The following is an 8,230-nucleotide window of genomic DNA, read 5'->3' as shown; positions in this document are numbered from 1 at the left end:
TATTTATCTCTATACGTGTTTTTTAGAAACTGTAAGCACGGCTGAAGTATAAAGTCCTAAGGAAATATTGGGCCACATAACTCCCCGATGTATTACGTATTACATGTCACCTATGTACAACTTTAATTAAAACACACACACACACATTGGGGGAGGACCCTGTTTGCAATTGTTCATTGTTTAATTGTTCGTTCATGGGAAGTGACGATGTCATTTGTGTGTGGTGTATATATATATATATATATATATATATATATCTAATATATATATATATACATACATTCTTTGATTAAGCTCGTATGTATAGAATTTTGTTAAGCTTTAATTCTTGTCCTTTTATATCTTGAATTCCTGAGTGGTCGGTGATTCATTCTCTCTCTCTCTCTCTCTCTCTCTCTCTCTCTCTCTCTCTCTCTCTTGTGTATATATATATATATATATATATATATATATATATATATTATATATATATATATATATATAAAGCGAATACCTGAGTAAAGACGAAAGCGCTTGGATTTCTGACTATTATTTTCTTGTGGTATTCGCTTATTTATGAAGTCACGTGCATCTACAGTGATTTTTTAAGCATATATATATATGTGTGTGTGTGTGTGTGTGTCTGTGTATACATTACATTAAATGTTGTACCCATTTATTGTTCGAAAATGGAGAATCCGTCCCACATTTATTTATTTATCAGCATGTGAAGTAATCCCATACCTTTCGAAGTCACATGTGACCATTGTCTGGTACTGAATTAGAAAAATTCATCTTACGCCCGCAAGGTGGCACATTAAATTCATAATGTCCGTACCTCATTCCTCACAGGACCGTGTGGCCTAACGGATAAGGCGTCGGACTTCGGATCCGAAGATTGCAGGTTCGAATCCTGTCACGGTCGGTGAGTTGAACATTTTTATTTTTCCTTTCTCACTTTTGTTTATTTTAGTGCATTGATTTTGTGAAATACACTTTGGGCCATTTTATCTTTTCGTTGTTGTATTTGCAAAGTATTTTCGTAACCGAACGACCATCTTGAAAATTAAGAAGGTGGTCGCCATCTTCGAAGATTGAGTATTTTCGTCAAGTTAGCATTTGAACTTCATGAAGGATCCAAATTCGTTTGTTATTTGTAAGGTTGCAACTTATTATAAAATTATTTAATGTGTGTGTGTGTGTGTGTGTATAAAACAATATGATCTGAAAGTCTAAGGTAGCGAGGTATTGATCAGTTAGCATTTTGAAGGAATGAAAGCCAAAACCTTTCATTCCTTTTATCTGATGTTGTTTATGGAGCATGTGCCAGTATAAGGGAATTTGGTATACACCAAAAGCAACACTGGTACTACATGTATTTCCCTTTGAGGGAAAGCGAATTAAAATTTTGTAGAAATTCATCGCACGTTTGGCAGCTCAGCAGAATGCACCTGCCACTCCTATACCAAGCCACCCACCCGTCCCTTCAATTTTGTATATTAAATAAATGAATAATGTAGATGTCGTACGAAAAATATAGTAGTATATGAATTTTACTTATGCCGCTTTGGTAATTTTGTAATTTTGTATTATTTTAATCTGTGGGTAAATGAAGTTCAAGCATTCGTGTATTTCAACTAATTCACTTCACTTTCCGCCACAGCTATCGAGTTGGGAAAGAGAAGTGTCGGAAGTTCGATCCCCGCTTGGGGAGATTTTTTTTCTTTTAGTTTGAATTATAAAAAGCGAAAACTTGCTTTCTGTAATCTAAAAGTGATAAAATTAATTTTAATGCGTCGTTCTTTTGTGATACACTTCCAAGAGAGCAAGCAGGTAGTTGTTAAGGATTGAAGTCAGTTGAAGGTACTGAAGGCTTGATTCAAATTTTCATCCATCCTCCAGCGAAATCGAACAGTCTACAAATACCTGAGGGATTATAGGAGTTAGTTTGTTGCAATATGACGAGATTTGCATAATAAACAGTATTTTTGATGGGCTGTAGGTGTGGGAATTCCTTCATCAGTGGTGAAAGAAGAGGTTCCGGTAGTTTTGTTATAAGGCATGGTATTGTAAGGACGTCATTTCACCAAATGTCCGTCCTTCCCCTGTACATACTTTTTATACCATATACTAAAATGTAGAGCATTTCACGGCCTATCCGCCGACATATATATCATGTAAAAATGTACTCCCTGCACGAAGATATATGTATATTTTCAGCTGCAAAGAAACAATCGCAGCTGGGGCTTCGTCCCTTTTTGTACGTTGTTGTTGTTGTTTAAGATTAAGCTGGCTTTATGCCAGCACAGGCTCTTGCTCAAGAGCAGCCCGTATACGTTCGTGCGTGACGGACACTACTTTTCCGCCGCACTGCTGCCTCTTATACAGCTGTCTCTTCAATAAATCACTACGGGCTGCTCAGTGAGCAAGAGCCCGTGCTGGCACAAGGCCAGCTTAATCTCAAACAACAACAAAAACAACAATAAATGTGAGCAAGTGCCCATGCTGGCATGATGCCAGCTTAATCTTAAACAACTTCAATAAAGTTTTACGGGCTGCTCGGTGAGCAAGGGCCTGTGCTGAACAAAGTCAGCATAATCAAAAACAACAAATAACATCAATAAAGTTATAGCTTTCTCCTTGTCTGATTCCAGTCCTCAACTGGTGACCTCCCGGATTAGGACGGTAGCAGCTCAGGCCACCTACCTCAGAAAACCTTTAACGGACCCATACGGTGCTCAGTCTAGGTTCTCTGGTGCTCTTATCCGCAGTCGACCATTAGCGGACTCAAAACAGCACGTCCTCTATCTAACGGTTTGGCTCATCATTTACGACACCTGTCGACCATAAGAGTGAGTTGGCAGACATGAAGAGCTCAGCTCAAAACTGGGAGCTGTCCATCTCCGTTCCTTTTTGTTCTTCGCTACCCTGACCTGCGCCCTGATCGACGTCCTTGCACATCGGCACCACGCCGGCGGAGCCCCACTCCGTCAAACTGCCACCCTTCTCCAGACAGAACGTTGCAGCCTGGCTACACCACACGGAGATCCAGTTCCGGGTTCACGGGATCACCAGGGAAGGAACTCAGGCGGACCTCATTGCTGCAGCCTTCCCAGAGGTCATGTTCAACTACCTCGCCCCCTGGATGGCCAGCCAGCCCAGAGCGCTGCACTATGAAGGCCTTAAGACCCAGCTCATCCAGACCTTCTTCCCCGAGAGAGCCACCTACATCTTCGACCTGGTGGTCAACCCATTGACCACCGCGGACCCGAGGCTAGCCCGGCACAAGCTCCAGGACCTGGCACTACTGCCAGAGGTGTACCACCAAGGACGCAAGGTGGAGGTAAGCCTCTTTAGATAGCTCTTCCTCCGCCAACTCGCACCCCAGGTCCACAGCCAGAGCCCCGATGCAGAAGACCTGGACATGGAGAGCCTGGTGGAGCGGGCCTTCGGCCTGTTCACCACCACCCAGGCCGCAAAACTCTTTGCCCCACTGTCAGCCAACAGTCTGCAGCAGGATGAACCTGAGGAGGCAGGGATCAGCACAGCCTTCCAGAGGAGAACCTCGCAACCCCGCCAGGACATCGGTTGGTGCTGCTTCCACCAGAAGTTCGGCAGTAAGGTGAGGAAGTGTGAGCGACCCTGCTCCTTCGTGCCTCCAAAAAAATGATGGAGGCAGAGCCCAAGGACAGCCCCCCCTGGCAGTGGCAGTAACGAAGTCTTGCCCCAGAGGATTTTATGTCGAGGACATCATCTCCAGCCACAGGATTGGTCGACACTGGTGCCATGCAGTTGTTCCCACTGTCAGCAGAGGAACACAGCCACGCCTTGAACACCCTTGTAGCCGCCAACGGAACCCCCATCCACTCCTATGGCACCAGGACCCAGACCATCACGTTCCTGAGCCAGACCTACACCTGGCTCTTCGCCATTGCCATCGTACAAATCCCTCCCCTGGGGGTGGACTTCCTAGCCCACCATAGGCTCTTAGTGGATGTACCCCGCCAATGCCTCCTCGACACCGAGACCTGCCTCTCTCACCCACTCACCACAGTACCCAGGGTGCCCACCATCTGCTCTGTTTTTCCCCACAGGTACGCCTCCCTCCTACAAGGGTTCCCAGATGTCTTCCAACTCGAGCTTCGCCAGGTGGCAGGGGCCGCACCCAAGCACGGTGTATACCATTACATTGACATCAAGGGCCCCCCAATGCACGCCAAGTTCCATGCCTCCTGCCGAAGCTCCTTCAGGAAGCCAAGAATGTGTTTACAGAAATGGAGCAGATGGGCATTTGTAAGAAGGCTGCGAGCCCTAGGGTGGCCCCCCTCCACAATGTGAAGAAGGCAGACAGTATGTGGAGGCCCTGCCGCCTGAACCTCGTCACCACGCCTGACAGTTACCCCCTGCCGAACATGCACAGGACCTCACCGGGCCTCTCCACATAGCAAAGATCTTCTCTAAAATCGACCTCTTAAAGTCCTACTTTCAGGTTCCTGTCGATCCCAATGACATCCCGAAGGCAGTGATCATCACGCCCTTCAGGTCTTTCGTGTTAGTCTCCTCCACCTTTGGCCTGTGGAACACCGGAGCCACCTTTCAGCGCCTTATGGACAGCATCCTCGGCGACCTACCCTTCTGCGTCTGCTATGTGGATGACATCCGCATATTTTCCAGATCACTGGAGGAGCCCCTGAACCATGTCCGGGCCATCGTTAAGTGCCTGCAGAAGAAAGGGCTTATCGTCCATTTTGACAAGTGCACTTTTGAAGCAGGGAAGGTGGATTTCCTCGGCCATGAGATCACCCCAGCAGGAGTTCGTCCCATGGCATCGAAGGTGACTGCAGTGGAGAAGTTCCCAACACTTACGACAGTCAAGGACCTCCAAGAGTTCATCAGGATGGTGAATTGCTACAGAAGATTCATCCTGGACATCGCTTGCACCAAGTGTCCTTTGACCAAGGTCCTGAAGGGCAAGCCAAAGAAGCTGACGTGGGGAGAAGCCCAATAGCGCGTCTTTGACTGTATAAAGTCGTCCCTCAACAGAGCCACAACCTTGGTTCACCAGGACTCTAACGCGCTAGCCTTCTTCAGCAGGAAGTTGAAACCTGCCAAGACCCGCTACAGCACCTTTGACCGCGAGCTCCTCGCTGTCTACCAGGCCGTCTGCCACTTCAAGTACCTCCTGGAAAGCATCCCATTCACCATAAGGACGGACCATCAGCTGCTGGTCCACATCTTCGTCAAGGAGGGCAACGCTTGGTCCACAAGACAGCAACGTCGCCTTGCAGCCGTCTCCAAATTCAGGTGCTCCACTGAGTATGTCCCCGGCGGTAGGAACCCCATAGCCGACGCGCTGTCAAGGATTGAGATAAACTCCCTGCACCTCAGCGTGGACTATGAGGACCTAGCGTGTCAGCACACCTCCAACCCCGAAGTACCAGCCTACCTGACCACCATCAAGACGAAGCTCCCCTGCGACACCAGCACCGGCTGCCCGCGCCCCCTGATACCCACCTCCCGGAGGAAGCAGGTATTTGATGTGATCCACTGTCTCGCACCTGTTGCCCTGCACGACAACCAGACAATTGACGGAAAGGTTCATCTGGCACGACATCAAGAGGGACTCCTGGGAATGGGCCAGGAACTGCATCCCGTGCCAGAGCAGCAAGACAGGAAGGCACACCGAATCGGGAATAGGCAACTTCCTCAGCCCAGGAAGAGATTCGGGCATATCCACGTCAACGTTGTCAGGCCCCTTCCCTCATCCGACGGTGCCAGATACCTCCTGATGGTGATTGACCGGTTCACCAGGTGGCCAGAAGCCACCCTGATGCGAGGACTGGGTCTCGATAGACAGACTGAAGCCTGCCGTCGTTCCCAACAAAGACGACCCCACTGAAGGACCTTGCAGGACACCGCCTTGGAACACAGCCTTGCCGGAATCCGACAGCGCCCCCAGACATCATCAGGGCCTCCCAAGGAAAGCAGTCAAACCCCCCAGGCCCACAACCAGGGGCGGCGTCCTGCTTCCCGACTCACTGGACGACGAAGACCCGAAAGACGTCCTCCGATGGATGGAATCTCGAACTCGCGGACTCCTCCAGCGCAACCCCCCAGTCTGCAAGATTCCGCTGTTCATCAGCCAACGATTGTCTTGGGGGGGTGGGGGGAGTATCTGTAAGGACTCGCCAAATGTCCGTCCTTCCTCTGTACATATTTTTTTTTTACCATATACTAAAATGTAGAGTATTTCATGGCCTATCCGCCGATATATATGTCATGTAAAAATGTACTCTCTGCACGAAGATATATGTATATTTTCAGCTGCAAAGAAACACAATCGCAGCAGGGGCTCTGTTCCTTTTCGTGCGTGCGTGTGTGACGGACACTACGTTTCCGTCCGCAACGTTTCCGTCCGCACTGCTGCCTCATACAGCCGTCTCTGCACAAGCAATTTTACGGGCTGCTCGGTGAGCAAGAGCCTGTGCTGACACAAGGTCAGCTTAATAAAAAACAACAACAACATTCAATAAAGTTAGTTACAGCTTTCTCCTTGTCTGATTCTAGTCCTCACTGCATCAAAGCTGCATAGTAGGAGATGGAAGAGATGATGGGAGAGCCTCTTCATCTGGAGGAGACTCTTTTCCAACCCCAGGCAGCTTGCCTGCTTTGGTGGTGTGTGCTCTTGCCTCCAGTGACTGAGCACCCAACCCAGATACCCGAGCCTCTACCACAGGAGTTGATACACCTACTGCAGGAGAAGGTGCTCCCACAGGACCCCTTGTGGTAGTAAGGGGTAGTGGGTTTAGAGCTCTTGCATAGCTCTTTGATTGGCCCAATTGTTGTTTGGCATATCCTATGCTAATGTGTTCAGCATTAGCCTTATTTATTGCTGATAGTTCATCTTTGTATGCTTCACAGTTTTTATCATTAGCCTTATGGTTCAGCTGACAATTACAACAATTTGGTGTTTCAGAACAAATACCATGGTCAGGGGCAGAGCAATTTATGCAAACTTTTGCGTTCCTACATACTTTTGATGAATGACCAAACTTGAAACAGTTGAAACATTGAATAGGTTTCGGGAGGAAGGGTCTTATTCGCACTCTTTCATTTTCAATGATTACATGGGATGGAACGTTAGGGTCTTCAAAGGTCAAAATTATCATATTAACAATGGGTGTCTTTTTTACTTTCCACACTGTCAATGGGCTCATTTCAAGGATCTCACTTTCTGTGAACTCATACAAATCTTTGTCAAAAATGACACCTCGGCCATAACTAAAATTCAGGTGGGGTCTGATTTCTTTAATCATATCATGCCCAGAAGGATTCATTGCAGATAGCATTTGTGCTTGCGTTTTTGATTTAGCATGTATTAGCACTGTACGTTTTCCAAATCTAGATATATCTCCACTATTTATTCCTCCCACCTTTTTCTGGAGATACCTGCAGAACTTATAATAATTGTAAGTTTTCTCCTTCGCTGTTGCAACTAGCCACATAGGAGGTTTGGGAGTTCTGGATGGATTATTACCCTCTGTTTTCTTATGTATATCTTGAACCCATTCAGATGGTACATAGCTATCTAAATTTTTGGGTACTTTATCGGTCAAAGCTCCCTCTATGATACACTGATTTATTTGTACTGTATTGATATTACTACTAGCCTTAATGGCATCTTCATATTTATCAAAAGTAATCCATGCTTCCCATTTTGATGTGACTTCAAGGAAATTCATCCTTATTTCAATTATAGTTCCAAAGGAACGGAAGGTTGTCGAAATAATGTCATAGTCGCACTGCAGTGGTATGCCCACGACATGTAGCACTCGCAAGTTTTTCACATTAGATAGTTTTCCAACACAATGTCTTGTAGAGCTACCATCGCGCTCTTGATTAATTGAAATTTCCTGGGGGTGGTCCAAGTCCTTGTCCATAGTCGTCATCTGCGCCAAAGCATCAAAAGGTCTAGGGGTACTCGAATCCTTATATTTATTTGTCATAAAGATTAGAGGGGGTATAAAAAAAAAATTAAACTTGAAAACCTTAAAAAAATATCATCAGCCTTTCTTGGAGTTTATTCCGCCACCAATGGCACAAGTGAGAACTGAATCCCAAATGTCCGCATCCCTACCCTACCCCATTGGGGATGGCATAACATGATTAGAGTGGCTCAAGTGTAGGCCAAGCCCGCTTGATAGGACTGAGAGTATTACAAGAATACAATCATCCCCACCCCAATCATGTT

General features: G+C 46.6%; 1 non-coding gene across 1 annotated transcript; it reads left to right on the top strand.

Annotated features, from left to right (window-relative positions):
• The first annotated feature begins 831 nt into the window (after positions 1-831).
• Trnar-ucg (transfer RNA arginine (anticodon UCG)) lies at positions 832-904 on the top strand. The gene has a single exon. It is a non-coding gene; the product is annotated as a tRNA-Arg (tRNA).
• Positions 905-8,230: the final 7,326 nt, after the last annotated feature.

Source organism: Macrobrachium nipponense, chromosome 6 (genome assembly GCF_015104395.2).
Source record: "Macrobrachium nipponense isolate FS-2020 chromosome 6, ASM1510439v2, whole genome shotgun sequence".
Lineage (NCBI taxonomy): Eukaryota > Metazoa > Arthropoda > Malacostraca > Decapoda > Palaemonidae > Macrobrachium > Macrobrachium nipponense.
This window is presented reverse-complemented; position numbering and strand designations above follow the sequence as displayed.